This window comes from Aquarana catesbeiana, linkage group LG08, assembly GCF_042186555.1.
Source record: "Aquarana catesbeiana isolate 2022-GZ linkage group LG08, ASM4218655v1, whole genome shotgun sequence".
NCBI classification, from domain to species: domain Eukaryota; kingdom Metazoa; phylum Chordata; class Amphibia; order Anura; family Ranidae; genus Aquarana; species Aquarana catesbeiana.
The window spans coordinates 128,866,507-128,874,790 of record NC_133331.1 but is presented as its reverse complement, the minus strand read 5'-3'; positions in this window follow the sequence as shown (position 1 = coordinate 128,874,790).

Genomic DNA, 8,284 nt, shown 5'->3' with positions numbered 1-8,284 from the left:
TCCCAGAATAAGCCAACCGTGCTGCAGCCGTCTTTCGGCTATAGCCCGGTCAGCGTGTGGTTAATGGAAAGTTGAGTGGAGGGAAAAAGTGTGGCGGAAAAAGGTGCACAAGCAACAGGGATAAAATAATAACTTCCAAAGACTCAACATAACTCTTAGTAAATACCTTGGGGTGCCAAGGGGTCAAGGGGCCATTTGGGGGGGGGGTGTTGATATTGTCCTGGCATTTTAGGCCTCGGAAAATGTGATAGGTAGTCAGGAAATCCAATGCGTACTTAAAGCCCCTTGAATGCCAGAAGGTGCTCATTGGATTGGCATGTGTGAGAAATATCTAATTAAAGTTGCAACTTTGTGTAAAAAAAAAAAAAAAAAAAAGTTTGTTGCAAAAAATAAAATCTTCCTTGGATTTAACATGCCTCTCAGCAAATATCTTGGGGTATTTCTCCATTGTAGGAAACTATTATTATTTAATGCATCCTAATAGTATTGCTATTTGCCTCAGTATTTCTCAGAAATAAAATACAGTTAAATAGTAACATAGCATTCAAGATGCTTGTATCAGAATAAAAGAGAGCTACAGCAAGGTCAACAGATAATAGGTCATTTTCAGAATCTACATATAAAAAAAAACAATAGGATATACTATTATTATATTATATCACTGAAAATTATGTTATTTGCAACAGTGTAGAGTATATTGTACCTTGCAGCAGTTACATAAAATAAATGGAAATAAATGTACAGAATACTGGTGAAGTGGGCCTTCTGAATTTTTATTCTGACTGGTACACCAAAATTCTTAAGTAACTCCAGTAAGCACTTTACACTCTAACGCAGGGCCTCAAACTACGTCCCGCCAGGGTGATTTACCCGACGCGTGGATTGACCCTTCCGTAAGATCGCAGCACTCCCCCTCCTCTCTGCCACCTTATTCACACAAGACGGGAAACATGACAGGTCCAGACAAAGGGCAGGACTTTGAGTTAAGAAGCGTGTGATTGCCGGGACCGCCCCGCTGTATAATAACCAATCACCTGCCTTTCACTTGAAAAGTCCCACTCTTTGTTTGGACCTGTCATGCTTGCTATCTTGTGCAAATAAGGTAGCAGAGGGGAGGGGGAGTGCTGCGTTCTTCCGTAAGAGGTTGTGTAATATCGCTGGAGGGCTCTGTGACGGGGGGGATCTGTGATTGGGGGGGGGGGGGAGTCTAATGGGGGGCTTTGTGATGGAGGGGAGTCTGTGATGGGAGGGATTTGTGATGGGGGGGGAATCTGTGATGGAGAGGGCTCTGTGATAGAGAGGAGTCTGTAATGGGGGGCTCTGTGATACAGAGAAGTCTGTGATTGGGGGGGATCTGTGATGGGGGCTTTGCGATGGGGGGGATCAGTGATGGAGGGAGTCTGTGATGGAGAGGAGCATGTGATGGGGGCTTTGTGATTGGGGGGAGTCTGTGATGGGAGGGCTTTGTGATGGAGAGGAAAAAGTGTGGTAGAAAAAGGTGCACATGCAACAGGAATAACAGCAGCCTTGAAAGGATTGTGACACAAAGGCCATACAAGAATTTAGGGGAGATTCACAAGGAGTGGACAGTGCTTCAAGATCCACCACACAGACGTATCCAGGACATGGGCTACAACTGTTGCATTCCTTGTGTCAAGCCGCTCCTGAACCAGAGACAATATCAGAAGCATCTTACCTGGGTAGGGAAAAAAAAAAAAAAAAGAACTGGACTGTTGCTCAGTGGTCCAAAGTCCTATTTTTGGATGAAAGTAAATTTTGCATGTAATTTGGAAATCAAGGTCCCAGAGTCTGGAGGAAGAGTGGAGGCACGAAATCTAAGTTGCATGAGGTCCAGTGTGAAGTTTCCATAGTCAATGATGATTTGGGGAGCCATGTCATCTGCTGGTGTTTTATCAAATCCAAAGTCACCGCAGCCCTCTACCAGGGAATTCTAGAGCACTTCATGCTTCCCTTTGCTGATCAGCTTTACGGAGATGCTGATTTCATTGTCCAGCAGGCCTTGCACTTGCCCACACTGCCAAAAGTACCAATACCTGGTTTAATGATCATGGTATCACTGTGCTTGATTGGCCAGCAAACTCACCTGACCTAAACCCCATAGAGAATCTGTGGGGTATTGTCAAGAGGAAGATGAGAGACACCAGATCCAACAATGCAGACGAGCTGAAGGCCTCTATCAAAACAACCTGGGCGTCTTGAACTCCTCAGCAGTGCCACAGACTGATCGCCTCCATGCCAAGTATCGAGTGCATACTATACTGTACATAGACATACTTTTCAGTACTCTAACATTTTTGGATTAAAAATCCTTTTTTTATTGGTCTTATGTAATATTCTAATTTTCTGAGATACCGAATTTTGGGTTTTCACTAGCTGTAAGCCATAATCATCAAAATTAAAAGAAAGAAATGCTTAAAACATATCACTCTGTGTGTAATGAATCTATATAATATGAGTTTCACTTTTTGAATTGAATTACTGAAATAAATTAAAGTTCTGATGATATTCTAATTTTTTAAGATGCACCTGTATTTACAGTCAGGTCCATAAATATTGGTACATCGACACAATTCTAATCTTTTTGGCTCTATACACCACCACAATGGATTTGAAATGAAACGAACAAGATGTGCTTTAACTGCAGACTTTCAGCTTTAATTTGAGGGTATTTACATCTAAATCAAGTGAACGGTGTAGGAATTACAACAGTTTGTATATGTGCCTCCCACTTTTTAAGGGACCAAAAGTATTGGGACAGATTAACAATCATCCATCAAACTTTCACTTTTTAATACTTGGTTGCAAATCCTTTGCAGTCAATTACAGCCTGAAGTCTGGAACACATAGACATCACCAGATGCTGGGTTTCATCCCTGGTGATGCTCCGCCAGGCCTCTACTGCAACTCCTGCTTGTTCTTGGGGCATTTTCCCTTCAGTTTTGTCTTCAGCAAGTGAAATGCATGCTCAATCAGATTCAGGTCAGGTGATTGACCTGGCCATTGCATAACATTCCACTTCTTTTCCTTAAAAAACTCTTTGGTTGCTTTCACAGTATGCTTCAGGTCATTGTCCATCTGCACTGTGAAGCGCCGTCCAATGAGTTCTGAAGCATTTTGCTGAATATGAGCAGATAATATTGCCCGAAACAGTTCAGAATTCATCCTGCTGCTTTTGTCAGCAGTCACATCTTCAATAAATACAAGAGAACCAGTTCCATTGGCAGCCATACATGCCCACGCCATGACACTACCACCACCATGCTTCACTGATGAGGTGATATGCTTTGGATCATGACCAGTTCCTTTCCCTCTCCATACTCTTCTCTTCCCATCACTCTGGTACAAGTTGATCTTGGTCTCATCTGTCCATAGGATGTTGTTCCAGAACTGTGAAGGCTTTTTTAGATGTTGTTTGGCAAACTCTAATCTGGCCTTCCTGTTTTTGAGGCTCACCAATGGTTTACATCTTGTGGTGAACCCTCTGTATTCACTCTGGTGAAGTCTTCTCTTGATTGTTGACTTTGACACACATACACCTACTGCCTGGAGAGTGTTCTCGATCTGGCCAACTGTTGTGAAGGGTGTTTTCTTCACCAGGGAAAGAATTCTTTGGACACCCACCACAGTTGTTTTCTGTGGTCTTCCGGGTCTTTTGGTGTTGCTGAGCTCACTGGTGCGTTCTTTCTTTTTAAGGATGTTGCAAACAGTTGATTTGGCCACACCTAATGTTTTATCTATCTCTCTGATGGGTTTGTTTTGTTTTTTCAGCCTAATGATGGCTTGCTTCACTGATAGTGACAGCTCTTTGGATCTCATATTGAGAGTTGACAGCAACAGATTCCAAATGCAAATAGCACACTTGAAATTAACTCTGGACGTTTTATCTGCTCCTTGTAAATTGGATAATGAGGGAATAAAACACCTGCCCATGGAACAGCTGAGCAGCCAATTGTCCCATTACTTTTGGTCCCTTAAAAAGTGGGAGGCACATACACAAACTGTTGTAATTCCTACACCGTTCACCTGATTTGGATGTAAATACCCTCAAATTAAAGCTGAAAGTCTGCAGTTTAAGCATATCTTGCTCATTTCATTTCAAATCCATTGTGGTGGTGTATAGAGCCAAAAAGATTAGAAGTGTGTAGATGTCCCAATATTTATGGACCTGACTGTATTCCAATTGGCTGTATACGGTACATTTCTTTTGTTATTTACAAAGCTACTGGAAAACCTGGATCCTTCCCAAAATTTCAGGAAGTGATAATCTCAGCCCTTTTGTATCCAGAAGGCACTGTGGCCCAGAGCCCCTCCTGTCCTGAACAACCTGGCCTTCAACATCAAGGACTGTTTCAGTCACTACACCATAGTAAACTATTACTCTAGGGCAGTGTTTCTCAACTCCAGTCCTCAAGGCGCCCCAACAGGTCATGTTTTCAGGATTTCCCTCAGATGAAATAGCTGTGGTAATTACTAAGGCAGTGAAACTGATCACATCACCTGTGCAAAATAATGGAAAGCCTGAAAACATGACCTGTTGGGGCGCCTTGAGGATTGGAGTTGAGAAACACTGCCCTATGGTACAGGGTACAACACAATTCTGCAGAAGAAAGGTCTAAAGATGTTAGGTAGTCAGCAAAGTGTACTTACATTTTGAGAGACCCTAAAATCAAAGGATGGAAAGGTTATTATTCTGAAAAGTTAAGTTACAAAAAAAGTTGTTGTTTTATTGAGTTAATGTTATATCGTTACTATGTGTTAGTGTTAACTGTTATTTACTTTGCAGGAACGCCAATCAGCTGCAGCACTGATCTGTGTATTCTGAGAGCAGCAGGTTGCTGCTCTCAGAATACAATCGCCCATGCCTGAAGCACTGCAGGGGGAGATTTTTCCATCTGCAGTTAAGAAAAATAAATACAGAATATGTAAGCCCAGTATTAGGTGCATGGGGTGGTCCAGTGGAGTTAGTTCCTATGCTCAGCAAACTAAAATGTATTTATTTTCTTTCTTCAACCTTGTGACAAAAAAAAAAATGAGATCTGAAAAATACTTACCATGCCTCGTATCAAATACATTGGAGTGTCAACTGTCCAAAAAGGTGTAATTTGAAGGGTGTTTATACTATCTTGGCATTTTAGGACTTCCAAAACTGTTACAGGTAGTCAGGAAATCAAATGCGCACATTACGCCCTTTGAAAGCCTGAAGGTGCTCATTGGATTTTGGGCTGCTATATGTCTTGCACATATGGTATCCCCATATTCAGGTAAAGTAGCAGAATGTGTTTTGGGTTGCAATGCCACATATACCCATGATGTGTGAGAAATATATCAGTAAAGTGACAACTTTGTGTACATTTTTTTCAAAAACTTGTGGCAAAAAATAAACTTCCAAAGACTCAACATAATTCTTAGTAAATACCTTTGGGTGTCTACTTTCCAAAAAGGGGCCAATTGAGGGGGGGTGATACTGTCCTGGCATTTTAGGCCCCAGAAAATGTGATAGGTAGTCAGGAAATCCAATGCGTACTTAAAGCCCCTTGAAAGCCAGAAGGTGCTCATTGGATTTTGGGCCTCTGTACGTGGCTAGGCTGCCAAAAAAAAAAAAAAATCGCTCAAGTGTAATTCCACACACAGCCATGGCATGTGTGAGAAATATCTCATTAAAGTTGCAACTTTGTGTAAAAAAAAAAGTTTGTTGCAAAAAATAAAATCTTCCTTGGATTTGACATGCCTCTCAGCAAATACCTTAGGGTGTCTACTTTTCAAAAAGGGTAATTTGGGGGTGTTTGTACTGTCTTGGCATTTTGACGCCTCAAGAAATGTGATAGTCAAAGTCAGAGCTGATGCGTAAATTCCAGTATAGTTTGTAGATGCTATAACTTTCACACAAACCAATATACACGTACAGTGGAACATCGGATTGCGAGTAACACGGTTAACAAGCGTTTCGCAATATGAGCACTGTATTTTTAAAAATCATAACTCGGTTTGCTAAACGAGCACAATTAAGGCCTCAGGCCAAAGCGGTGTGCAGTACCGCTTTTGGCCTGAGGTGGGGGGGGGCGCCGGAGCCAAGCAGAGCCGAACATCATGTTCGGAAATGCACGGAAAGACCCGAGTACAGCACGGCTGACCTCGGCAAATCTTAGGTAGGAAGTCTTTCCAAGGTTTGCCGAAGTGTATTCGGGCCTTTTCGGCCGTTTCCGAGGCTCTCTGGCGCCCCCCTGCCTCTGGCCGCATGCGGTATTGCATCCCATTGAAGTCAATGTGGAACTAATTATTTTCGTTTCCATTTACTTCAATGGGAAAACTCGCTTTGATATGCGGGTACTTTGGATTACGAGCATACTCCTGGAACGGAGTATGCTCGTAATCCAAAGTTCCACTATATTGGGATTTTTTTTTTTAACAACTTTGTGTAGCAGAATACATTTATTAATCATTTTTATTTTATTGGATATGTTTTATAACAGAATTTTTTTTTCAGAATTTTCAGGTTTTATATTTATGTAATTAAAAAAAAAAATACAAGTGGTGATCAGTTACCACCAAAATGAAGCTCTACTTATGTTAGAAAAAATAAAAAAAAGATATAAATTTCATTTGGGTACAGTGTTGCATTACCAAGCAACTGCCAGTTAAAGTAGCACAATGCTAAATAGCAAAAACTGGTCTGATCATGAAGGGGGTAAAGCAATCCACAGGTCAAATGGTTAAACCAGCTTCTGAAGTGCTCATTTTATTTATTTTTTTTCAATGCTAGTATGACGCAGAGACAATTTCTCCATTGCAGGAATTTTTTTCTTATTTAATGTATCCTAATAGTATTGCTATGCGCTTCAGTATTTCTCAGAAATAAAATACAGTAAAATAGAAACATAACCTTCAAGATGCTTATATCAGAATAAAAGAGAGCTACAGCAAGGTCAACAGATAATAGGTCATTTTCTGAATCTACATATATAAAACAATATGATATACTATATTATATCACTGATAATGATGTTATTTGTAACAGTGTAGAGTATATTGTACCTTGCAGCGGTTACATAAACTAAATGTACAGAATAATGGTGAAGTGGACCTTCTGAATTTTTCTTCTGACTGATGCACCAAAATTCTTAAAGTGGATGTAAACCCAATGTCATCCTTTCTAAACTACTGCCATAGGGGTTATCTATAAGGATATACATGCCTCCTGCACGTATCTTTACCTGCCAAATGTCTCCCCTCTGTCTGTTACGAGACCCGAAAAATTGCATATTCTGTGGGTGGGTCTGTTGTCTTGAGCTCGGTGGGTGGAGTCATGATGTCAGTAGACTCCCCGCCCACCTCTACACTCCCCTTGTCAATATGCATTTTCTCTGTGTATTTCTAACACTGAACTTCTGCTATGATCTCTAACATCCAGTGAAAACACAGGAAAGTAACCACATGACTTCAGCATGCCAAATCATGGTGAGGTGTGGAACAGCCAATCCTTGCAGAGCTGCTGAAGAAAGAAGTGGGGGAGGGAATTTAAAAATACTGCATGTCTCTTAGGCTAGTGCACGAGATGTAAATCACCTGTCACTCATAGCAAGGGGGAGGATTTGACAAAGTTTTTCTCAGTTTGTCAAGAATTGTCTCACTGAATAATAAAAGAGGATTGCTCAGAGATGGATTAACTCTGTGGCAAGACTGGGCTTAAATGATAGCAAATCTTATACTCTAGAGTATGATATAAAAAAAAAAATAAATGCAGGGCCTCAAACTACGGCCCGTGGGCCGGATACATCCCACCGGCCAGATACATCCCACCAGGGTGATTTACACGACACGCGGACTGCCCCTTCCGTAAGATCGCAGCACTCCCCCTACCCTTTGCCACCTTATTCACACAAGATGGGAAAACATGACAGGGCAGGACTTTGAGTTAAGAAGCGGGTGATTGCCAGGACCGCCCCGCTCTATGGTAACCAATCAATCTCCTGCCTTTCACTTGAAAAGTCCCGCCCTTTGTTTGGACCGGTCATGCTTCCTATCTTGTGTAAAAAAAGGTAGCAGAGGGGAGGGGGAGTGCTGCGATCTTCCGTAAGAGGCAGTGTAATATCGCTGGAGGGCTCTGTGTTGGGGGGGGGGGATCTGGGATTGGGGGGAGAGTCTGATGGGGGCTTTGTGATGGAGAAGGCTCTGTGATGGGGGGTTCTGTGATAGAGAGGAGTCTGTGATGGGGGGGGCTCTGTGATTGGGGGGGGGGGGGGGGGCAGTCTGATGGAGGGGATTT